Source organism: Zea mays, chromosome 9 (genome assembly GCF_902167145.1).
Source record: "Zea mays cultivar B73 chromosome 9, Zm-B73-REFERENCE-NAM-5.0, whole genome shotgun sequence".
Classification (NCBI taxonomy): Eukaryota; Viridiplantae; Streptophyta; class Magnoliopsida; order Poales; family Poaceae; genus Zea; species Zea mays.
The window spans coordinates 79,302,785-79,326,837 of record NC_050104.1 but is presented as its reverse complement, the minus strand read 5'-3'; the positions used below and the strand labels follow the sequence as shown (position 1 = coordinate 79,326,837).

Here is a 24,053-nt window from a genome sequence, read left to right as displayed (position 1 = left end):
ACTGTTGTCATGGCAAAATCCTTTGTCATGGCGGTCAGGAGTGTGGCTCAGTCTTGGTATTCTTCACTTCGGCTGAGAATAATTAAATCGTGGTAGAAGCTGAAGGATATGCTAGTCACAAGCTTCCAGGGTTTCCAAACTAAACCAGTGACTGCTCAAGCTCTATTCTAGTGAAAGTAAGACCATGAGGAGTATTTGCAAGCATACATCCAAAGGTTCTTGTGACTTAGGGCCTAGGCACCAATGGTGCCTAACGAGATCATCATCGAAGCCATGATCAAGGGGCTCCGACCAAAACTGACAGCACAATATTTTGCAAGGAAGCCACCACAAACCTTGGAGAAGCTTTTCTAGAAGATGGATGAGTACATCCGAGCTGACAATGATTTCCGTGAAAGAAGGGAGGAAGCTTACATGTATTCTGAGATGACTAGAGGCTTCAGAGGAAGACTCTGTCACACCCGGGTTTTAGGGGTCCAAAACCCAGACGCGAAATAATCATCAGATGTGGTGGGACCAAGTCTCACACATATGATGAATCATGGTACAGAAACGAATGTCACATCTTTACTATATAATAGGATTTCTGTACAAAATAAATAAATAACTACATCATAAGGAGACAACGATCCAGCAACCCAAAGTTGACTGGGAGACGACGGCCTAGACCTCTCACGAACGCGTCACATCATCCTCCATGCGCCTCATCCTGCGGTACATGTTATTGACCTGTGGGGGGTGTGAGACAGCAAGAGTGAGCTCACATATGTTCATTTCTCAACATGTTATGGTGAATAATGTGCATGAACTCGCCAAAGGTGGGAACTCATGTGAACTGTAAGGCTTACCAAAGAGTTTGGTTAAAGCTGAGCATTGCTTTTAAAGTTGGTCAAAATTTTATTAGCAGTTACTAAGTATAAGTAAATACCAACCCAATTAAGTAGTAGAACAAAAGTGATAACAACACCTGTAATGCAATGCATATGACAAATTGAATTTAGTTCCATAAATTAATCATGTGAGTGTCTGAGCTGCTCATGACCGTGAGCATGGCTAGTATACCAGTTTTACACTCTGCAGAGGCTGCACATCTTTACCCACAAGTCATGTTACCCATCTGCCAAGGGATCGCGACTTCCCATACACCTCTACCGAGGAGGCGAGGCAGGGTAACACTACGAGGCCTTTACAAAGTTCCACTAGCTTCAGAAAACCCGCTAAAGTTTCTAGGAAGCTCCAATACAGGGACCCCTCGCCTGACCGCCATCGCAGCAAAATCAACCCAAGGGCCTCACTACACTGACCACTCCCCTACTGCTCTTGCCCCTTTCGGGTAAGGTAGTCCTCCACTAGCTTTCCTAATTAGTCAACCAAGGGCGTCCCATACCACCCTTGTGGTAGCACTCTTTTCCTGGGTGGTTCTCCATGTTCCAATTAACATAATGATCTTATCATGAACAATCAATAACAAACTGATAATAAAAGTATGATCAGGAATAATATGTATCTCCATACCCAAAACCACATAAAGAAATAGCAAGTACTACCCAAAAAGTGCAGTGGTAATCAAGGTATAAAGATAGTCAAACTAGGGTAACCTATTGGGTCCCATCAAATTTAACCTATACAGATCATTATGATTAATAAGAACATGATTAGGTAAAAGAAGTGATCAAGGGCACAACTTGCGTGAGACTTGAGATTCCAGGTACCAACTTGCTCTTCAGGTGACTCATGACCTCACTGCTAAACATAGCAATAAAAACAAACAATGTATAGGAAAAATTAACATCACACCAAACATAAGAACAAACTGTATAATAATAATCTACATGTCACTACGAGATCGTGTGTTCGAGAATCATTAAATTCAGAGTTACGGTTAAGGAGTTATGTTTTATGGAAGATAAATGTGATTTAAATATTAAACTATATTATAATTTGGTAAATATACATCATATGAGAAAATATACTCCAAATAGTTAAGTAAAATTTAATCCAGATTATAACTTGTTTAGGAATCATATTATAGTCAAATCACTATCATGGTCTAGTTTAACTTTGGTTAAAAGGTATAATCTACTAAACATAGGCTAAACAAATATCTAATTATAAAAATATGTTCTATGGTACAATTAATGTTGCCACTGCGTAGACAATATTTTTATGAAGCTAACGCAATTCGAACGGATCAATTCGGAGTTAAAATGAATTAATTATGAATTTCTGAAACCTTCTTCTATTCTAGGGGTGTTTTTGTGAATACCCAGGAACTAATTTGTAATTTCTAGAATTCTAGGGTAAAGCTGTGTATGTGGCCAAGGACGGCGGGTTTATACAAAGAAAAGGCAGGGTCTCTTATGCATAAGTCGCTCAGCGAAGGGGTACAGAGAGATTCTGGCCATTGGATTAGAGATTCATGGCAGGGATTACATCCATTTATTTGATCACAGATTTTTACCCAGCCATGTTCTTATTAATCATAATGATCTGCATAGGTTAATTTTGATGGGATCCAATAGGCTACCACCGTTTTGACTATCTTTATACCTTGTTTTACCACTGAATATTTTTGGGTAGTACTTGCTATTTGTTGGCGTTTCAAGACCGGGGGGTCCCTGAGCCGACGAGTGAATGTCGCCGCGTGCCCCAGCCCAGATGGGTCGAGCGCGAGGGCGAGCGCGAAGGGGGGAGAGCGAGGCGGCCGGAGACCGGCGTGAGAGAGGTGGGAATCCCGCGGCCTTCGTGTTCGTCCCGCGCCCAGGTCGGGTGCGCTTGCAGTAGGGGGTTACAAGCGTCCACGCGGGACAGGGAGCGAGCGGCTTCGAGCGAGCGCCTGTCTCGTCCTCGTCCCCGCGCGGCCAACCCTCTCTAAGAGGGCCCTGGTCCTTCCTTTTATAGGCGTAAGGAGAGGATCCAGGTGTACAATGGGGGTATAGCAGAGTGCTACGTGTCTAGCGGAGAAGAGCTAGCGCCCTAAGTACATGCCGTCGTGGCAGCCGGAGAGATTTTGGCACCCAGCTGGTGTGATGTCGTGGCCGTCGGAGGAGCGATGGAGCCTGGCGGAGGGACAGCTGTCGGAGCGGTTGAGTCCTTGCTGACGTCCTCTTGCTTCCGTAAGGGGGCTGAGGGCCACCGTCGTCACAGAGTATGCGGGGCGCCATCATTGCTTATCTGGCGGAGCGAGCCAGATGGGACGCCGGTCTTGTTCCCTGCGGCCCAAGTCAGCTCGGGGTAGGGTGATGATGGCGCCTCCTGTTGACGTGGCTGGTCTGCGCCCTAGGTTGGGCGATGTGGAAGCTCCTCCGAAGCCGAGGTCGAGTCTGTCTTCCGTGGCCGAGGTCGAGTCCGAGCCCCTGGGTCAGGCGAGGCGGAGGCCGTCGGCTGAGGCCAGGGCGGAGTCCGAGCCCTGGGGTCGGGCGAAGCGGAGTTCGTCGTCTTCTGGGGCTGAGCCCGAGTCCGAGCCCTGGGTCGGGCGGAGCGGAGTTCGTCGTCTTCCGGGACTTAGCCCGAGTCCGAGCCCTGGGTCGGGAGGAGCGAAGTTCGCCGTCTTCCGGGACTTAGCCCGAGTCCGAGCCCTGGGTCGGGCGGAGCGGAGTTCGCCGTCTTCCGGGACTTAGCCCGAGTCCGAGCCCTGGGTCGGGCGGAGCGGAGTTCGCCGTCATCCGGGACTTTGCCCGTGTCCGAGCCCTGGGTCGGGCGGAGCGGAGTTCGCCGTCTTCCGGGACTTAGCCCGAGTCCGAGCCCTGGGTCGGGCGGAGCGGAGTTTCCTATGGTGCCTTCGGTCGGGCCTGACTGCCTGTCAGCCTCACTCAGTCAAGTGGCACCGCAGTCGGAGCGGCGCAGGCGGCGCTGTCCTTCTGTCAGGCCGGTCAGTGGAGCGGCGAAGTGACGACGGTCACTTCGGCTCTGCCGGCTGGGGAGCACGCGGCAGGATAAAGGTGTCAGGCCACCTTTGCATTAAATGCTCCTACGATTTGGTCGGTCGGTGCGGCGATTTGGTCAGGGTTGCTTCTTGGCGAAGACAGGGCCTCGGGCGAGCCGGAAATATATTCGCCGCTGGAGGGGGGCCTCGGGCGACCCGGAAATATATTCGCCGCTGGAGGGGGGCCTCGGGCGAGACGGAAATCCTCCGGGGTCGGCTGCCCTTGTCCGAGGCTAGGCTCGGGCGAGGCGTGATCGAGTCCCTCGAATGGGCTGATCCCTGACTTAATCGCACCCATCAGGCCTTTGCAGCTTTATGCTGATGGGGGTTACCAGCTGAGAATTAGGAGCCTTGAGGGTACCCCTAATTATGGTCCCCGACAGTAGCCCCCGAGCCTCGAAGGGAGTGTTAGCACTCGCTTGGAGGCTTTCGTCACACTTTTTTGCAAGGGGACCAGCCTTTCTCGGTTGCGTTTTGTTCCGGTGGGTGCGCGCGAGCGCACCCGCCGGGTGTAGCCCCCGAGGCCTCGGAGGAGTGGTTTCACTCCTTCGAGGTCTTAATGCCTCGCGTAATGCTTCTGCTGGTCTGGTCGTTCCCTCATGCGAGCTGGCCGTAGCCCGGGTGTACGGTCGGGTCTCAAGTTCTCGGGCTGGTATGTTGACGCTGTCAACGGTTCGGCCGGAGCCGGGTTTGCGAGAGCAGCCCCCGAGCCTCTGCACAGGGCGAGAGGGCGATCAGGGACAGACTCGACTTTTTTATATACGCCCCTGCGTCGCCTTTCCGCAAGGAGGAGGGGGGAAAGCGCCATGTTGCCCTCGATGGGCGCCGAACATGGTGTCTCCGGTGAGCTGCAGGCGGATAATCCGAGTGGACGTCCGTGCCCCGTTCGTTAGGGGTCGGCTAGGGGCCCAGAGGCATGCCCAAAAGTACCTGCGGGTGATCTGCCGGACCTGGTCCCCTGGCGACGGGGTCCGAGGGCTCGATGCCTCCCTCTGATGGGATTCCGTTACAAGATCGTTCCCGCTGGTCTCGGAAATGTCCTAGGGTACCTCGGGAGCGCAGCCCGAGCCTCGGTTATGTATCGAACGTACCCATGGTCATCCCTCGCTCTGTGTCTGAGGCGGCTGTGAACCCTTCGGGGGCCAGCCTTCGAACCCCTGATCAGTAGTGGGTGCGGAGCCCGAGTAGCCTGAGGCGGTCGTTGAAACCTTCCGAGGGGCCGGCCTTCGAACCTCTGACCAGTAGTGGGTGTAGGGCCCACGTGATCTGAGGCGGCTGTCGAACCCTTCCGAGGGGCCAGCCTTCGAACCTCTGATCAGTAGGGAGGCTCGGAGCCTGGTTCCTTCACGGGGAAGGATCCTTTTCGGGGTTTCCCCCTTTCCCGATCCCTGTTGCAAGAGAGAGAAAGAGGAAAAAGGAAAAGGATATGAAATCGAACGACGCGGCGTACCTTTTTTGACGCGGTCATTATGGCGAAGGCGAAGCGTCGCCCGCTTCTCCTGCCAGAGGCGCCGCCTGTCCCGCCACGGAGTTAATGCGACGGGGCGAGTGGTTCGCAGGGCGGCCGTTGCGCGTGCGCGAGCCGTTCGGGGAACGGCTGTTTCGCTTTGCGTTTTTGAATCCTGCGTCCGGTCCGGGCGAAACGTTTGAACCGGTCTCGCCTTGGTCTTTATATACTCGGGAGAGGGTCTGGCGATGGTTCTTTGCTCCGCTTCCTGCCTCCCTCTTAGGTTTTCGCAACCCGAGAGACTTAGCCAGAGAAGAGGAAACCGCCCACCCTGCCCCTTGCGCCGCCACCCCTTTCGCTCAGTGATGGCTGACCGGGTGACCATCATCTCGCTGCGTGACCCATGGCCTTTTTCCACGGTGACAGCGAGTGATCTGGAGGATCTGGTTGGCGAGAGTTTGCTTCGCCCTCTCACCGATGAGCAGCGGCCGGAATGGATTCCCCCCGTGGGCGGAGCTGCTCCGTCCCCACCGCCGGGGTACATCGTGAGCTTCGTCTCCTTCCACGAGCGGGGATTTGGTGTGCCGGCGAGCCGCTTCATGCGCGCGATCCTGCACCACTACGGGGTGGAGTTGCACAACCTCAGCCCCAACTCCATCTCGCAGGCCGCCATCTTCGTAGCGGTGTGTGAGGGGTATTTGGGGATCGCCCCCCATTGGGATTTGTGGACCCATCTCTTTTTCGCGGAGCTCTTCGCTTCGCCGACGGGGGAGAGGAAGGTCCACGCAGCAGTGCGGGCCGGCGGCTGCACCCTCCTGCTGAGGCAGTCGTGGGCGTCGCTGTATATTCCCTCCATCCTCGCGTCCTCGAACAAGGGGTGGCAGCGCCGGTGGTTCTACCTCTGGAATGACGGCGAGTTGCTCCCGCCGTTCTCCCAGCGAGTAGTCACCACCGCCGCCGACGCTTGGCGCCACGGGACCCCGCATGAAAGACAGAAGAACCTCGAACCCCTTCTCAAGGCCTTGGAGGCGTTGCGGAAGGGGGGACTCACCGCTGCGGGAGTGATTGCGGCCATCCACTGCCGGAGGGTGCTTCCCTTGGCGGAGCGACGGCTGCCGCTTTGGGAGATGACACCGGAGGCTGACTTGGAGGGCTCGCGGATGTCCTCGGACCCTCTTCCCTTCGACGTCCTCCATGGGCGGGTGGCCGTCGCGTTGGGGAAACCGGACCCCAGCGCCTTCTCCCAGCTTTTGATGCGCCCAGACCAGGAGTGTGTGACTCTGGTGAGTGCCCGCTCCTTCCTTTCTCTTGCATCGGGTTGCTCCTGGTTCTTACGATTGGGATTTTCCCCCTTCTTTAGGAGGTGGGATGGCACAAGCCTTCCCTGCCACGGGTCCCGCAGGATGCGGTGGACCGAGCGGCGCGGCGGGTTGCCGCGGAGGAGAAGAAGAAAAAGAAGGACGCGGAGAAGGCCCGGGCCCACGAGCGGAGGCGGGCTCGAGACGCCTTGGAAAAGCTTCATCGCCAGCAGGAGAGGGAGGGGCTCCCGAGGGAGCCGTCGCCGGAAACGCCCGACGACGACGACGATGATGAAGATGATGACGAGGAAGACGACATGGCTGCCCGCCTTGGCCTCAGCCCTGGCTTGAGGTTAGGCCAGGAGCCGTCAAGCCAGCCCCCGAGCGGGCTGATGCCGTCAGTCCCCGGAGTTGGGACGCCGGGGTCCCGGCCCGAGGAGTGGGGGCAATCCGAGAGGGTACCTGACCCCTCGGCTGGAGGAGCTGAGGTGACCCCGGGGAGCCAGGCCGAGGCGTCTGCTTCCCAAGAGCCGCCGCCCACGCCGGCAGCGCAGGAGAGCGACCCTCAGGTCGCCGTGGCAGTGCCTGGGCAGCCCGCCCCCCGGGCGTCCAGGGCGCCCAAAGCAAGGGTGGTGCCGAAGCTGCCGGTGAAGCGGACCTCGGCGGTGGCTCCGGGGGTCGAGATCCGAGAGACCTCCCCCCAGGCACGGTTGATCATGGCCCGGAGCGGGTAAGTATCTTGGAATGTCTTCGTCCTGGCTTTTCATTCGTATGTCCCGGCCGTGATTTTTCTTTTTCCTTCAGCAAGCGAAGCCATGGCCTGACTGACCTGGCACCCCGGAAGGCCCTTAAGACGGCGCCGGCTTGCGCGGCCAGCGCCGCTCCGGGCCTTGCCATTCAGCTGACCTTCTCGCAAGGTGCTCCATAGCAGGGGGCTCAGGCGGCACCAGTCGCCGTGGAGCGGGTTCCCGAGGCTGGCTCTTCTTCTGAGGCGGCCATTGTGATAGGGGAGGCGGCCAACGCGGGCGTGGCCCCGGGACCACTGGACGTGCCGGCGATGCCGGCACCTGTCGCTATTGAAGTCGCCGCCGTCCCAGTCAGGGAGCGACCGGTTGCTGCCGACGTTGAGACAGCTGAGGCGTCGGCGCTCGGTGCCTCGGAAGAGGGGGGCGTGGAGACGCGATCCGTCCCGCCGGGCGGCAGCCTCGTCGCTGTGCGGCGGAGCTCCGAGGGCCGGCGCCAGTTGCTCCGGTTCCGAACCCGTGAGGCCTCGGATCCCGTCTTCGTTCTCGACGATGAACGGGAGGACCAGTCCTAGGACGAGCTCCGCGAGTGTGCCGAAGCAACGGTGGGGTCGCTCCGGTCGTCGCTGGAGGTTTTCTGCAGGGACGTCCCCAAAATCCTCCAGGTAACGGTTTCAGGCATACCTTTTCTTTTTTGTGACCAAGGCGTCTTTCGTGACGCCCCGCTTCCTTCCCTCAGGATCTGACGGATCGGAGCGCCGCCAAGTCGTCGTTCATCCGCCGCGAGGTCGACGTCTGGGGCTCGCTGCGATCCCTGAGGACCTCGCTCGCCGGGGCTACTGCGCGCCTCTCTCAGCAGGGTGCCGAAGTGGTGGACCTTCGGTTGCTCTGCACCGATCTGAGAGCCGAGGCGGCAGCGGCGCGCGCGGAGGCGACCGCGGCGTGTGCGGAAGCGCAACGACAGCAGTCGGAGTTCGACCGGGTCGTCAAGGAGCGGGACCAATCTCGGGGCCGGGCTGCCGAGGCCGAAAGCCGGGCCGAAACCCTTGCAGCCGACCTAACCGTAGCCCAGGTCGCAGCCTCGGAGCTGCGTGCCCGAGCCGGAGGTACGCCTTGGCCATCTTCGATTTTCGTTCCTGCTTGTTTCCTTTGCTTGTCTTTGAGATCTTTCTTCTGGCTGTTCGCAGAGCTTGAGTCCGCCCTTGATGAGTCCGCCAAGGCGCTTGCCGGGGCGGCCGAGCAGAGGGAGGCCGACCACGCGGCCATGTCCGAGGCCGTCTCAGACTTTTGCTGGGTCCTTGGCTCCGGCGACGTCCCCTCAGGAAGCTCCCCTCAAAGTCACCTTCAAGTCTTGGGTGATCATGTGCGCGGCAGACTCCGCGAGGCGCTACACCACGGCGTCAGGCGGGCCTTCGCCGTGCTTGCTTCCCACTACGTTGTGGACCTGGAGCGGGTCAGCGAGGGGTATTGCCTTCCCGACGAAGATGAAGCCGCCCTGGCAGAAGTCCAGAGGCTTGATGCGGCCGCCTCGGGTCCGAGCGCAGTGCTGGCGACCACCTTTGAGGCAGAGATCCTCCCACCTGCGCCGTCGTCGGAAGCCGGGATGGACTTTGCCGAAGGTGGGGACGAAGCCGAAGGCGCAGCTCCTTCCCGAGGCGACGCCTAACTCTGTTGGGACAGTTTCTGTTGGATGCACGTGTGTCTTTCTGCGGCCGCTGAGGCCTGAACACTTTGTTACCGTTGCATGAAGTCGTACTCCTTTCCCTTTCATCTTGCGTGTCCGGCTTCACCTGTTAGTAACAGGGTGGCTTCCCCAAGTAGGGGTCACTTTTCGTGGCGGGTGACGAGTGAGGTGTTGGTAACCCGAAGGCATAGGAGTACCTCGGCTCAGTCGGCCTTGCCACTTACATGCACCCGCGTTCGCTCCTTGGGGTCCTGCTTCCGACATAGCCGGGGAACGCAAAAGCCTTTTTGATTGAAAATTTTGGACGCAGAGGGGTTCCCCAATCTTGACGCAGAGGGGTTCCCCCCTTTTTAGCCCCCGAGGGAGGGTCGGGCTCTGCCGAGGCAAGGCTGACCCTTCCTTGACGACTAAAACTTGCGTGGGAGCGAGGTATACGAGCAACTTGAAAACATCTTAAGGGTAGAAGCGACGTAGCTGTTGGATGTTCCAAGCGTTGTTGTAGACCTCGCCTTGACTGTTGGCCAGCTTGTACGTTCCGGGCTTCAGAACTTTGGCGATGACAAGCGGCCCTTCCCAGGGGTGCGTGTAGCCCCTGGGTGTCTCCCACAAGGGCTCGGGGTGCTGCGCGATGGTCGCGGTCTTCTCCGGGTTAGCTTCGATGCCCCGCTTGGAGACGATGAACCCCAAGAGCATGCCCCGGGGCACCCCGAAGACACACTTTTCGGGATTGAGCTTGAGGCCTTTCGCCTCTTTGATGAACCCCGCCGCCATTAGCTTGTGGATCTCCTCGCCTATGGCTCTGCGCTTCTCCTCGTCGAATCGGCGCAGAGGCTGCTTGGCGGGTCGGGCTTCGGCTTGGATGTCCAGCGAGTGCTCGGCGACATCCCTCGGTATGACGGGCATGTCCGAGGGACTCCACGCGAAGACGTCGGCGTTTGCACGGAGAAAGTCGACGAGCACTGCTTCCTATTTGGGTTCGAGCCCGGAGCCGATCCGGATCTGCTTGGAGGCGTCGCCGCTGAGGTCGAGGGGGACAGACTTAACCGTCTCCGCTGGCTCAAAGTTGCCGGCATGTCGCTTCACATCTGGCACCTCCTTAGAGAGGCTCTCCAGGTCGGCAATGAGGGCCTCGGACTCGGCGAGGGCCTCAGTGTACTCCAAGCACTCCACGTCGCATTCGAACGCGTGTTTGTATGTGGGGCTGACGGTGATGACCCCGTTGGGGCCCAACATCTTGAGCTTCAGGTAGGTGTAGTTGGGGACGACCATGAACTTCGCGTAGCATGGTCTTCCCAGTACCGCGTGGTAGGTTCCTCGGAACCCGACCACCTCGAACGTCAGGGTCTCCCTTCGGAAGTTGGAGGGTGTTCCGAAGCAGACGGGAAGGTCGAGTTGTTCGAGGGGCTGGACGCGCTTCCCGGGAATGATCCCATGGAAGGGCGCAGCGCCCGCCCGGACGGAGGACAGATCGACACGCAGGAGCCCGAGGGTCTCGGCGTAGATGATGTTGAGGCTGCTGCCTCCATCCATGAGGACTTTGGTGAGCCTGACGTCGCCGATGACGGGGTCGACGACGAGCGGGTATTTTCCAGGGCTCGGCACATGGTCGGGGTGGTCGGCTTGGTCGAAAGTGATGGGCTTGTTGGACCAGTCTAGATAGACTGGCGCCGCCACCTTCACCGAGCAGACCTCCCGACGCTCTTGCTTGCTGTGCCGAGCCGAGGCATTCGCCGCTTGCCCACCGTAGATCATGAAGCAGTCGCGGACCTCGGGGAACTCTCCTGCCTAGTGATCTTCCTTCTTGTCGTCGTCGCGGGCCCTGCCACCCTCCGCGGGTGGCCCGGCCCTGTGGAAGTGGCGCCGAAGCATGACACACTCCTCAAGAGTGTGCTTGACGGGCCCCTAGTGATAGGGGCACGACTCCTTGAGCATTTTGTCGAAGAGGTTGGCACCTCCGGGGGGTTTCCGAGGGTTTTTGTACTCGGCGGCGGCGACAAGGTCTGCGTCGGCGGCGTCGCGTTTCGCTTGCGACTTCTTCTTGCCCTTCTTCTTGGTGCCGCGCTGAGTTGACGCCTCGGGGGCATCTTCCGATGGGCGGCCCTGGGGCTTCTTGTCCTTTCGGAAGATAGCCTCGACCGCTTCCTGGCCGGAGGCGAACTTGGTGGCGATGTCCATCAGCTCGCTCGCCCTGGTGGGGGTCTTGTGACCCAGCTTGCTCACCAGGTCACGGCAGGTGGTGCTAGCGAGGAACGCGCCGATGACATCCGAGTCCGTGATGTTGGGCAGCTCGGTGCGCTGCTTCGAGAATCGCCGGATGTAGTCCCGGAGAGACTCTCCCGGCTGCTTTCGGCAGCTTCGGAGGTCCCAGGAATTCCCGGGGCGCACGTACGTGCCCTGGAAATTGCCGGCGAAAGCTTGGACTAGGTCGTCCCAGTTGGAGATCTGCCCCGGAGGCAGGTGCTCCAACCAGGCGCGAGCGGTGTCGGAGAGGAACAGGGGGAGGTTGTAGATGATGAGGTTGTCATCGTCCGTTCCACCCAGTTGGCAGGCCAGACGGTAGTTCGCGAGCCATAGTTCCGGTCTCGTCTCCCCCGAGTACTTTGTGATAGTAGTCGGGGGTCGGAACCGGGTCGGGAACGGCGCCCGTCGGATGGCCCGGCTGAAGGCCTGCGGACCAGGTGGTTCGGGCGAGGGACTTCGATCCTCCCCGCTGTCGTAGCGTCCCCCACGCCTGGGGTTGTAGCCTCGGCGAACCCTCTCATCGAGGTGGGCCCAACAGTCGCGGTGATGGTGCTCGTTGCCGAGGCGACCCGGGGCCGCAGGTGCGGTGTTGCGCGTGCGCCCGGTGTAGATCGAGGCTTCCCGCATGAACCGGGAAGTCGCGGCATGAGGTTCCGAGGGGTACCCCTGCCTTCGGGAGGCAGAGCTCTCGGCCCGTCGGACCACGGCGCCCTCCAGGAGATTCTTGAGCTCTCCCTGGATTCGCCGCCCCTCGGTGGTTGATGGCTCCGGCATCGCGCGGAGGAGCATTGCTGCTGCAGCCAGGTTCTGGCCGACCCCACTAGATGCGGGTGGTGGCCTGACCCTGACGTCGTCGGTGATGCGGTGCTGGAAGCCCTAGGGTAGATGACGTATTTCTCCGGCCGGAGGCTGACCCGCCCATGCCTGCCCGACGTCCTGGCGGATCGGCTCAAGCGCTCCTGCTCCCTCGTCGATCCTGGCCTGCACCCCACGGATTTGCTCGAGCTGTGGGTCATGGCCCCCCGCCTGAACGGGGACCACAGCTAGCTCCCGTGGGATGTCAACGCGAGGCACCGGCCTAGAGAGATCACCGTCCTCCGGCATGCCGAGATGGTTGCCTTCGGAGGGACCCCCCAGATCGACGTGGAAGCATTCGCGACTTGGGCCGCAGTCCTCGTCGCCGAGGCTACGGCTACCGTCGGAACAGCCGGAGAGGCAGTAGTCACATGCGGTCATGAAGTCCCGCACGGCACTGGGGTTGCCAAGTCCAGAGAAATCCCAACAGAAGCTGGGCTCGTCGTCTTCCTCGGACCCGGAGGGTCCGTAGGTCGAGACGTCCGTCAGCCGGTCCCAAGGTGACTGCATACGAAACCCCAGAGGGTTTGGACTCGCTTCTACGAGAACGCCCGCCAAAGCGAAGTCGCTAGGCGGGTTGAGGCTGAATCCAAATGACGTGGGATGAGAATCGGTCGGTACCTCTTGGTCGGCGGGCGGTGATGAAGTCACGTCGGGGACTGAATGCACCGCTGTCTCAGGTACGAGGGTGACGTCCAGCAAGCTTTTCGCGAGCGTGCTGGCGTCGTCCGCTTGCTCGGGATTGGCGTGTCGCGGGGAGACGGCGCTCGTCTTCGTCTCAAGCGCGAAGTCGATACCCGGTGCGCCCCCCGTTGGGGTGCCGACGCTGTCGACTCGCTCGACAGCCGACGAGGCGCTGCCTCCTGCTTGGCCTTGGTTGCCCCGCCTTCCCCTCCGTCGGCGGGGAAGAGGGCGGGATGAGCTCGAAGGTTGTTCTTCCACCACGCGGGGAAGACGTCGTCGACTCCGCCGCCGGCGGGCGGACTGTCGGCCGCCATTGCCGCTGTCGCCCGGCGGTGGAATGAGTATCATGTCGTAGCTGCCGTCGAGGGACATGAACTCAAGACTCCCGAAACGGAGCACTGTCCCGGGTTGGAGAGGTTGCTGGAGGCTGCCCATCTGGAGCTTGACGGGAAGCTGTTCGTCAACACGCAGCAGGCCCCTACCTGGCGCGCCAACTGTCGGCGTTTCGAGACCGGGGGGGTCCCTGAGCCGATGAGTGAATGTCGCCGCGTGCCCCAGCCCAGATGGGTCGAGCGCGAGGGCGAGCGCGAAGGGGGGAGAGCGAGGCGGCCGGAGACCAGCGTGAGAGAGGTGGGAATCCCGCGGCCTTCGTGTTCGTCCCGCGCCCAGATCGGGTGCGCTTGCAGTAGGGGGTTACAAGCGTCCACGCAGGAGAGGGAGCGAGCGGCTTCGAGCGAGCGCCTGTCTCTTCCTCGTCCCCGCGCGGCCAACCCTCTTTAACAGGGCCCTGGTCCTTCCTTTTATAGGCGTAAGGAGAGGATCCAGGTGTACAATGGGGGGTATAGCAGAGTGCTACGTGTCTAGCGGAGAAGAGCTAGCGCCCTAAGTAGATGCTGTCGTGGCAGCCGGAGAGATTTTGGCACCCAGCTGGTGTGATGTCGTGGTCGTCGGAGGAGCGATGGAGCCTCGCGGAGGGACAGCTGTCGGAGCGGTTGAGTCCTTGCTGACGTCCTCTTGCTTCCGTAAGGGGGCTGAGGGCCACCGTCGTCACAGAGTATGCGGGGCGCCATCATTGCTTATCTGGCGGAGCGAGCCAGATGGGACGCCGGTCTTGTTCCCTGCGGCCCGAGTCAGCTCGGGGTAGGGTGATGATGGCGCCTCCTGTTGATGTGGCTGGTCTGCGCCCTAGGTTGGGTGATGTGGAAGCTCCTCCGAAGCCGAGGTCGAGTCTGTCTTCCGTGGCCGAGGTCGAGTCCGAGCCCCTGGGTCGGGCGAGGCGGAGGCCGTCGGCTGAGGCCAGGGCGGAGTCCGAGCCCTGGGGTCGGGCGAAGCGGAGTTCGTCGTCTTCTGGGGCTGAGCCCGAGTCCGAGCCCTGGGTCGGGTGGAGCGGAGTTCGGCGTCTTCCGGGACTTAGCCCGAGTCCGAGCCCTGGGTCGGGCGGAGCGGAGTTCGCCGTCTTCCGGGACTTAGCCCGAGTCCGAGCCCTGGGTCGGGCGGAGCGGAGTTCGCCGTCTTCTGGGACTTAGCCCGAGTCCGAGCCCTGGGTCGGGCGAAGCGGAGTTCGCCGTCTTCCGGGACTTAGCCCGTGTCCGAGCCCTGGGTCGGGCGGAGCGGAGTTCGCCGTCTTCCGGGACTTAGCCCGAGTCCGAGCCCTGGGTCGGGCGGAGCGGAGCTTCCTTTGGTGCCTTCGGCCGGGCCTGACTGCCTGTCAGCCTCACTCAGTCAAGTGGCACCGCAGTCGGAGCGGCGCAGGCGGCGCTGTCCTTCTGTCAGGCCGGTCAGTGGAGCGGCGAAGTGACGGCGGTCACTTCGGCTCTGCCGGCTGGGGAGCGCGCGTCAGGATAAAGGTGTCAAGCCACCTTTGCATTAAATGCTCCTACGATTTGGTCGGTCGGTGCGGCGATTTGGTCAAGGTTGCTTCTTGGCAAAGACAGGGCCTTGGGCGAGCCGGAAATATATTCGCCGCTGGAGGGGGGCCTCGGGCGAGACGGAAATCCTCCGGGGTCGGCTGCCCTTGTCCGAGGCTAGGCTCGGGCGAGGCGTGATCGAGTCCCTCGAATGGGCTGATCCCTGACTTAATCGCACCCATCAGGCCTTTGCAGCTTTATGCTGATGGGGGTTACCAGCTGAGAATTAGGAACCTTGAGGGTACCCCTAATTATGGTCCCCGACACTATTGCTTTATGTGGTTCTGGGTACAGAGACATACATTATTCATGATTACACTTTTATTATCAGTTTATTATTATTGTTCATGTTAAGATCATTATGTTAATGGGAACATGGAGCGACCACCCAAAAACAGTGCTACCACAAGGGTAGTATGGGATGCCCTTGGCTGATTAACTAGGAAAGCTAGTGGATGACTACCTTACCCGATAGGGGCAAGAGCAGTAGGGGAGTGGTCAGTGTAGGGAGGTCCTTGGGTTGATTTGCTGCGATGGCGGTCAGACGAGGGATCCCTGCACTGAAGCTTCCTATAAATTGTAGCGGGTTTTCTGAAGCTAGTGGAACTTTGTAAAGGCCTCGTAGTGTTACACTTCCTCGCCTCCTCGGTAGAGGTGTATGGGATTGACCGTCTCTTGGCATATGGGTAACATGACTTGCGGGTAAAGATGCGCAACCTCTGCAGAGTGTAAAACTGGTATACTAGCCGTGCTCACGGTTATGAGCAGCTCGGATCCTCACATGATTAATCTATGGAATTAAAACTCAATTTGTCATTTGCATCGCATTGGGATTATTTTTTTATTACTTTATTTATTATTACTATGGTTTGGTACTCCCTTACACTTAGTAACTGCTAATAAAATTTTGACCAACTTATAAAAGCAATGCTCAGCTTCAACTTTTGTTTTGTTGATCAGTCTTACACTTCACATGAACTCCCACCTTTGGTGAGTTCATGCACATTATTCACCACAACTTATTGAGCTATGAACGTATGTGAGCTCACTCTTGCTGTCTCACACCCCCCACAGGAGAAGAACAGTTAGTCGAAGAGGAGCCGCTTAACATTGAGGCTTTCGACTTGATCTAGGTGGCGTTTTCCAGTCAGCTTTGTGGCACCAGGGAATAATAATTAGTGCACTTTATTTTATCATTTATTTTGTAAGACTTTCGGTATGTAATAAGTATATTTATGATATTTCTGACATTTATCTCTATGCACTTTGTTATTATGTGCGTTATTCTTTCTCGACGCACATATGAGATGCACCCGCCTTTATCCTTTAAATCCGGGTGTGACAAGGTAATACACCTAAAAAAAGTAACTGTAAAAAATATCTTACTAGGTAAAAAATTGTTCGCAATGTATATAATCTATCAAAAAAACCGTTTTGAAGTATGAAAAAAGCATAGGACTACTGATGCAAACTACTTACTATCAAAATATGCATCTTTGTATTGTGGGTGTGACTGTTTTTTGGAGCGGTCAGTCCTCAATTAATTTGACTGCCTTTACATTCAGATAATCATAAATAGTTTGACACCAATCATATTCATATCCCTTTGCTGCCTCCAAATCTTCAATAGGAGCGTAATCGCTCGCCGAGATATTCAAGCTAGCCGAAGGCAACAAAAGAGAGTTGCTTACAGGAACCAAAAAAACAGTGTATAATCCAATCATCACTGTGGGTTCTCATTATTTCAACAACCCAGCGAGGGACCTCATTGGAACGAAGCTTGTTATATGCAGGCATGCGCTTTGTGCGATCATCACTGAAGAGCTTAACGATGTCAGTTTCCTCGCTTAGTCATCTATGAAAGGAACAATAAAAAAGAAAAATTACTTAACATGTGGCAAAACATACAAAAAACCATTTAAAAAAAAATCCTGGCATGAAACTGTATTTGGCGGTGCTCATCGAATGATAGTCCAGCTCTAGAATCTTCTCATGTCCTCTAGGAAAACCAGTAACAAGATGCACATCCCCAGTTGTTATAGGGAGCAGTCACCAACTTCAATGCAGTGGATCATCGTTAACACTAGACAACAGAAATGCCCCCAGGTGCCTATCTTCCGGTCCCTCAATGTCCATTTGCATTAAAGTACTGAAACCTAACTCTATTATCCTTTGTTTCAACTAATCTGGCATCATAAGTGTTGCATTGTCCATAGTCGTCGGAGAACATCTCATTGTAATGTTACACCCATGCATCTCCTCCCCCTCATGAAAAAACAAAAAAATGTATATAATAATGTACGTACTAATAACACCTAAAACATACAAAAAAATAAGATTACCTCGGGTTTTCTGCTAGCAACGTTTTCCTCCTTCTCAACTGCTCGCCGCTTTGTCGGATTTTGACCTTTCAAAGATTTACTGGTTGTACGACGCTTAGAAGATTTCCCCCACGTGGGCCTCCGAAGCGGCGATGGCGGGAACTCTAGATCTGAGTCATCTCCGCTTGAAACATCGACTGCAGGGATTTTTTTTCAACCTTCGATTGTTTTCCCCTGTCCCCTGATACATCAGGTGCGTGATTATTTCCGCCGGTTCCGTGGAGTGTCTGAATGCGTGCGGTCAGATGATGTAGACATTGTTTGCGACAATAAAACATAAAACATCTCATAAAAAATGTTTGTAGTCATATATTATTGACTATTCATCATTATTACTGATTACTGTACATATTACTGATGCTATTATCTGAATTATTACTGATTGATGGTTATTACCGACTGCATATAGTGTACATGTCCACAGAATTCAATCCCATGTCGACTGCGACCTGTGGTACCCCTCCTTGTCCGTGCAAATCTTTACTACTCTATAAGACGGTAGTGTAGACGTCCACATCTGTCATGGTGCACGGTTCTGCCATCGTCTCCACACGCACGCCGATATCCTCTCCGTGACGCACGCCGACCTCTCCTTCGCCCCACCCTCCTCCCCACGCCATCGGCGCCGCAATCATCGGATCCACCCCAGCCGCGCCCCATTCCATCCTACCATGCCCCTGCCCGCGTCTGCCTCATCATCCCCGCCCACCCCCGAACCCCGCGCCCCTCCCGAGCTCCGTCGCATCATCCCCTCATTTCCCTCAGAACCCCGTCGATCCGTATGCGAGGAGGAGGACGACAGCCCCGAGCCCGTCCTCATCTGCCTGTGAACCCTAGACGTCGCAGGCTCCGTCCGCAACTGCACCCTCCTATCAGTGCTCCGCCTCCACCCCATCTCCACTGCCCTCCCGGTTCTTGATTTCTTTCCCCTTCGGTAGGGTAGCTTCTCGGAAGTGGCGGCGGCGGATGTGGAGGAGGGGGCACTGGCTGGGGAAAGCTCAGACGGCGGGTGAAGCTTCGGGGGCCTAGTGAGTACGTTCGCGTCGCGGTCGGAGTCGGTCCTGGGAGGCTACCGCCGCGATCTCGAGGACCTCGGCTCAGGGCTCCGCCTCGAGACGGCCGCGCTCTAGGCCGCCGCCGCCCGCGCTGCCTCAGCGCTACCTGACGCGCTAGAGGCCGGTGTGTCTGTCGTCTCTAACAGGCTTGAGTCCGTCGGCCAGGTCGTTGACGACCTCCGTGCCGCCACCGCTGGGCTCCTCTCGCATGCCAACAAGGCCCTCCGGTCCGCTGAAGCTGACAGTGTTGATGGTGACCGTGCCGCCCGCCCCTCCGACGACTCTTGTGCAGCACCGAAATACGACTTTATAAACCTTGTTCAGTTACTATGCCTGTTATATCCATGAACATGCTTGCTATTCTGACACTATTCTGGCTTTCAGTATACAGGCTCTACTGAGTGCACCAAATCCAGATGACCCTCTCTCCGATAACACTGCAAAGCACTGGAAATCCAATGAGGTAGAAGCTGTTGAAACAGGTAAATTGAAGGTGACAAATCAGTCAATGTTGTCGCTTCTGCCCCCCGATTTCCATAGCTGACAATGGGAGTTTTCATATGATTTGCAGCCAAGGAGTGGACTCGCCTGTATGCGAGCGGTGCATGAGAGCGCAGTGCTGTTCTTGGTGTAATAACCCCATCATACTTCAGTCCTAATCCGTTGCCATTTGCTTGATAAAAATAGACTGGAGATATTTGCCATGGAATTGCACCGCATCCTTCATATTTGCCATGGAATTGCGCGGCGGTGCATGAGAGCGCAGTGCTGTTCTTTGTCCTCAAAGGTGGAATCCTTCATATAAACATCTGTTTCTGTATTCTGTCTCTACAGACACCTTCTCTACCAGTGTTGGGTTCTCTTGTCCCTATTGTTGGTGGAGTTGTATTGGCGTCGATGACTGAAGTTTCATTCAACTGGTAATTTATTGCTTTAAAGCGTCAAAGAATTTACTCAAAGCAATATTGTGTATTTGATTCTAATACTAGGAGAAAACAGGATTGGATTCTGGAGTGCCATGACTTCGAATCTTATGAATCAATCGCGGAATGTTTACAGCAAGAAAATTCTCGCCGATAAAGAGGTGAGCCTTTTGGGCTTATAATGTTCCCTAACTGTAAATCCACAACAGTTCAGCACGATATATACTGTGAACGCTACACCCCCTAACTGCGCCGGTGCCGCTCCCGAGGATTCGCCCGGGCGTTTGCGTCAGCGACGACAGCTCCTACCGCGGGTGCGGCTTCATGTCGCAGTCGCAGAAGTTCTGCGGAGGCTCCGGCAGGATCTGCGACGCCCTCTGCGACGATTCGCCGCCGCCGCCTACTCCCGCACCCCCTTCTCCGCCGTCGTCGTCGAGTAGACGCGTGTCCAAGGCCTGGATCGCGTTCTGCGTGGTAATATTTGACAGCTCCTGCCGCGGATAGCATCACTTCCATTGAATTTCGTGCAGCTTATATTCCCTTTCGTAGACCTCGACATCAAATATTTTGACCTCGGGCTTCCACACCGTGATGCTACCGACGACAAAGTCACAGTGGAGGCTGCGGAGGCCACACTCAAGTAAGAATTGCATGTTACTGTTACTGTCACTTCCTTAAGAAGGTGGAAATGGAAAGCAAAGCACAGAAAAGAGTGTTGTGGCTCAGTGTTATTTATATCAAATCCAGATGCTCAAGTTTGTGTTTAGTTGCGTTGTCTAACAAGTGTTTGTGGTGGAATATGCATAATCGATTTAACCTTTTTTTCCATGAGTCATTTAATCACTGGAAAAGACTTCCTTGAGAAAGTGGCGTGTTTAAGGGCCTTTTTGCTACTCAGCCAGTTGCTTATCTGTTGTTGCTTCAGTAGTCTGGTATTGCGGGCTTTGAATATTTTGCTGCATCGTGCACCTATCTTTTCTATGCTTCTCCATTATTTGTAGGTACAATGTGGCTATCAAGTGTGCCACCATTACACCAGGTACATTTGGGTTACTGTTCTGCTGACAAAGTTTTAATAGATTCTAGATTTACTGACATCGCATCAAATCCATGGCAGATGAAGCAAGGGTAAAGGAGTTTGGCTTGAAGGCTATGTGGAAGAGCCCAAATGGCACAATTAGGAATATTCTGAATGGTAAGATGCTGCTGCAGCCTGTAAGTGTAACATTTCTTGGGTCCTCGGGACTGACAGTTTTATTCATGTGCTCGCTGCGTGTAGGCAATGTGTTCAGAGAACCAATCATCTGCAGAAACATCCCACAGCTTGTTCCAGGTATGGAAGGAAGACCATAATCATAGGAGTACTAATTTATGAAATTGCCTTGTAAACTGAACTGTTTGTGAATTCAGGGTGGACAAAGCCCATTTGCATCGGGAGGCATGCATTCGGCGATCAGTACCGGGCAACTGATGCAGTTATCAAGGGGCCAGGGAAGCTTAAATTAGTTTTTGGTATGTATGTATGTATGAATCACTCAGCATTTGAGAATCAATGAAATGCTTGTCCTATTAAACGTCCTATGATTCATTTTCTAAAATTCTGCTGAGAGAATCCTATAAATAATTGACATCTTCCCCTTTGTCCTTTGTTGTTACTGATAGAGGGAAAAGAAGAGCAAGTTGAGCTAGAGGTGTTCAACTTCACTGGTGCAGGAGGAGTTGCCTTATCAATGTACAACACTGACGAGGTGCAGTTGGTGCTTGCTGCTATTCCACTACTTGACATATATAATGTGCTCCTCTTGTGATTTATCATTTCAGTATTTGTGTAATTATGCAGTCCATCCATGCCTTTGCTGACGCTTCTATGGCCACTGCTTATGAAAAGAAATGGCCATTGTATCTTAGCACCAAAAACAATATTTTGAAGAAATATGATGGCATGTAAGGGTTTTGCTAAACTGTTTCTCATTATTTTTCAGGTCTTACTGACGGTGCCTTTTCTCTGGCGCAGCATGTTTACCTGTGTATTTGATTTGTTTGCAGGTTCAAGGACATTTTCCAGGAGGTGTATGAAGCTGGTTGGAAACCAAATTTGAAGCTGCCGGCATATGGTATAGTTTCAAATCCCGTTTCATATCCCATCTTTTTCTTTAATAAGGTGTGAGTCCCAAGGTTTTTCTTGTCATTTGGTCTTTGATGCCTGTAGGTATGAGCACCGCCTTATCGATGACATGGTAGCATACACACTTAAGAGTGAAGGAGGGTATGTCTGGGCTTGCAAGAATTATGATGGAGATGTGCAGAGCGATTTCTTAGCTCAAGGTTACAATTTGCTTCAGTTTTTACAGTCTGGACTCTCAAGTTCTGAGTAACACTTGCTACTTTCTTGCTCTTAGTTAAAAAAGTGATGTATTTGATTATATGAGTCTTTCTTTAACTGCAGGTTTTGGCTCATTGGGTTTGATGACTTCGGTACTGGTAACTGTCAGTTCTCCAAGTGATGCATCGTTTTCAGCGTGTGAGTACCTGTTTTAGTATATTGTTTGATGACATATGTCTCAATTAACCATTTGCAGCATACAAATGTGCCCGTTTGTGTTCTTTATAGGAAAAAAAAGTTTGGTGGTAGTCATTAGATTTCTTTATAGGCATCATCCCTTTTGGACATTTAGTTTGATCAGTGCTCTAACGATTTCTGGCCTAAGTGGCTTGTTTGGAGATAATTGCTTTAGTGCATATCTTGATAGCTATAACTTGGTTGTCTTGTTCGCTTGCGTTTGTGCCGACCTTCGCCTCCTGCCCACCTTGCTCACAATGCCCGTCGTCGCATTGCAAGTAGATCTCCAGCAACTCCTGCCCGCTTCTGGCTAACAAGAACAACCCACGGAGCTTGGATCAGATAACAACTATTCGACATTTTGCATTTGAGGAAACTGCAATTAGGTCAAGGTTTGTCCTCATATAGTGTAAAGAAAAACGGTTTCTTATTACAATACATCTATTTTGGTGGAATACTAATCTGATGCTGGAACTACAGCAGAATTTCAAGATATCACATCCATGGTTTCTCAAAAATCACTAGCAGCTTTCTACACTAATGTTTCCTTAATGATGACTCTTGTTCTCTTTTATTGGGAATGTTTTTAGTAGCATGATTGCTGTAAGTTATACCTATTGCTTTGCATATTCAACAACTAATCCAAGTATGATTGTCAGATCGTCATTTTTCCTAGCTTGCTTGTGGTTTATGTTTTCTAGAAATTTTAACCTTGTTCTTGGTGGTTGCTAACTTGCTATACTTTGAGTCATTAATGAAAGATAAATTTATGTGATGAAGGTATCAATGTCTCGGTTAAGTGAACTGCAGGGGAGGCCTTGGTACATCCATTGGATGATATTAAGCATAAAAAGGATGTTGAACAGGAAAATCGCATGTTCTGTTGGGCTCGATCGCTAGAGAAAATACTTCTGCAGTATACTTATCTAGCATTGGCAACTGTATTTATTATTTTAAGGTTGTAGTATCGTCTTTTTCCAAATATTTCTTTGCTAGAAGGGCATGGAGCAGGCATAATCAGTTTGCAAACTTGATGGGGGCACATGGATATTTCCTCACCTACCTTGAGCAAGGAAGCCAGAAGTTTCATAGGTTATACCTTTCAAGTTTGAAGCGAGGAAATCTGTAGGAGGGGACAATGAACGCTATTGCTTGGGCCTCCAAATCATTAGCATCTGTTTAGATTGGAGAACCAAGTGAGATTGGGTGGACAAACCGTACTAGCGAGCTAAGATGAAGTGTAACCCTTTTTCTGTCTGTGGGGATATATCTACAGTACAGTATAGCCATCAGGATATGAACACCCAGAATCTATTGTAACCACTATATTACTTTTGTATCTTCTCCTCCTTAGAATAAGTACACCCATGATTTGGTGTTGTTTTGCTGTTGTTACGACCCATCACATTTTAGTTCAAAAATGAACTAGCGATAAATATTCGAGAACCGAGATAGTATTTCTCATGTCAAATAATTTTTGTTATTTGTCTTCATGTAATCATTGTACACTAACATATTTTATCGTATAGTTTGTGTGTCGTCGCAACACACGTCAATAGTTTGAATTTAACCTATGCTAAGTGCTTCTTATAATTCATTATTTTTAGGCATTATCATTATTATCTACTCATAAAAATGTTCCTTTACTCCCCGGGGCGCATCATGGGTCACGTGCGCACCCCGGAGGCATTTGTGGGCTGGCGTGCGGGACCTTGAAAAAATGAGCTAAATAAAAATTGTGTCCATGTTAAAATCTCTCGTAGATGAGGTAAGGCAGTCTTATGGAAGTTTATGTGACTTTTGATTGGACTTTGCAGACTTGCCCCACCGATGTTTTATTTAGGTGATGAATATTTTAATTGGCTTTTCATGGTCTTGTGATGTTGTATAGATAAGATAATAATTAGCTTTTCATGATCTTGTTTGGTCAGTTATGGTTAGTGGGACTGGTACCTGATTCCTTCATGAGCATGTATGTTGTAAATTTTGAACCTCACTATTTATCTACTTCAACTTCTGTATGATGCCAAAATTTTCCTGCAACACTTTTTTTTTACCAAAATTGGTAACCTAATCAGGATACAAACCAACCAAGGCTGACTACAAGTTAAAGATGCTCTGTAAAAAGGAAGGATCAGTTTGACTTTATCTTTTTGCTGGTAGATTGCAATATCACATGGTACTCATAGCTTAAATTCTACACAGGTCTTGAAACCAGCTACAAAGCAGAAGTTGCGTTTTGAGGGAGATTCGTACAAGAAGGCATTGGCGGAGTTCCTGCAGGCTGTGCCAGCGTTTCTGGGCGGTAAATACAGCTGCCTGCGATGTGAGAGTCCTCGTGATGATTCAG

The 24,053-nt window shown here is 53.7% G+C and overlaps 1 long non-coding RNA gene and 2 pseudogenes across 1 annotated transcript; all 3 read left to right on the top strand.

Annotated features, from left to right (window-relative positions):
* The first annotated feature begins 18,569 nt into the window (after positions 1-18,569).
* LOC103638581 (uncharacterized) lies at positions 18,570-18,929 on the top strand. The gene is made up of 2 exons (XR_558891.3): positions 18,570-18,702; positions 18,792-18,929. It is a non-coding gene; the product is annotated as an uncharacterized lncRNA (long non-coding RNA).
* A 538-nt stretch (positions 18,930-19,467) lies between these two features.
* On the top strand, positions 19,468-21,782 carry LOC103640025 (isocitrate dehydrogenase [NADP], chloroplastic-like; annotated as a pseudogene).
* A 178-nt stretch (positions 21,783-21,960) lies between these two features.
* LOC103640024 (5'-adenylylsulfate reductase-like 3) lies at positions 21,961-22,940 on the top strand (annotated as a pseudogene).
* The last annotated feature ends 1,113 nt before the right edge of the window (positions 22,941-24,053 follow it).